Below are 1,053 nucleotides of genomic sequence, written 5' to 3'. Positions count from 1 at the left end.
TTTAACAAATTCAAAAAACTACACATAGGCCTAATGAGATTGTAGATTTTATCTATCGTTTACTGTAATGTCAGAAATACTTACTGAGATGGTACAAATTTGAGGTACATGTATTTGAGTAGTGTCACCTTATACTTCTACTCCACTACATTTCAGAGAGAAATACTCTTTAGGGAGAAGCTGGCAGGTGCGATTATGGGTTACCTCTTGACAAGGAACCAGGTTAGCTGTATCCTATTGTTTCCTATCTTTATGCTCAAACTAAGATAATCAGCTGCTGTTCGGGCGTAGGGGCCTCGTTTTCCGTATAGAGAATGGAGAATGCGTTATTTGAATTGCTTTCTCATTATACAGTAAACTCTCTGTGGGTGGAGATGGGTGAATGCACCTGTTTTTTTTTTTCCTTGCTCAAAATGGTCAAAACTATTCCTTGATATGGGCCTTGAAAGGGACAGGATTTCCAGCAACCTCAGATACTAATGGAGCCTGCCACAGCTGGATATCGATCTGTCCTTAGCCTGAAATCCGCAGAGCGTTTGTTCCTTTTTACTGGCGCAGCGTAGTTTTTTTCATCGGTTCGCCTGTGAGGATAAATGCATGATGACACTAACTGGGCAGAATAACACACTTGCAGTTTTTTATTGCATTCTCAAACACCAGAGTTCAGCGAGGCCCACTGTGCTACTTTTACCTCACGTAACACAGTTCCAGCCTAATTAAAGTTCCATATTAAAAATACAGACAGATGCTAGTCTGTGGCCATGCTATGTTGATCATAATTCTTTTTACACATTTTACTTTGTTCCTCCAAGATAAAGATATACCTTTTAGTACCTAAATTACATGGGGAACATAATATGTTCATATTACAGGTTTAATTAGTTTAATTAAAGCACAAATTGCTGCTAATCATAAATGAAACTGAATGTAAAATGTATCAGCAAACAAATGCCAGTCTGAACTCTGACCTTTTTGGAGCTTACAGCTTCCTCCGCCCCATCCTCCCCCACTATACGATGGTCATCCACCTTCTGTTCCCCTAGCAACCGGCCA

This window comes from Morone saxatilis, unplaced genomic scaffold (genome assembly GCF_004916995.1).
Source record: "Morone saxatilis isolate NCDOM2014 unplaced genomic scaffold, NCSU_SB_2.0 Contig22, whole genome shotgun sequence".
NCBI classification, from domain to species: domain Eukaryota; kingdom Metazoa; phylum Chordata; class Actinopteri; family Moronidae; genus Morone; species Morone saxatilis.
Note: the sequence above shows the minus strand (reverse complement) of the source record.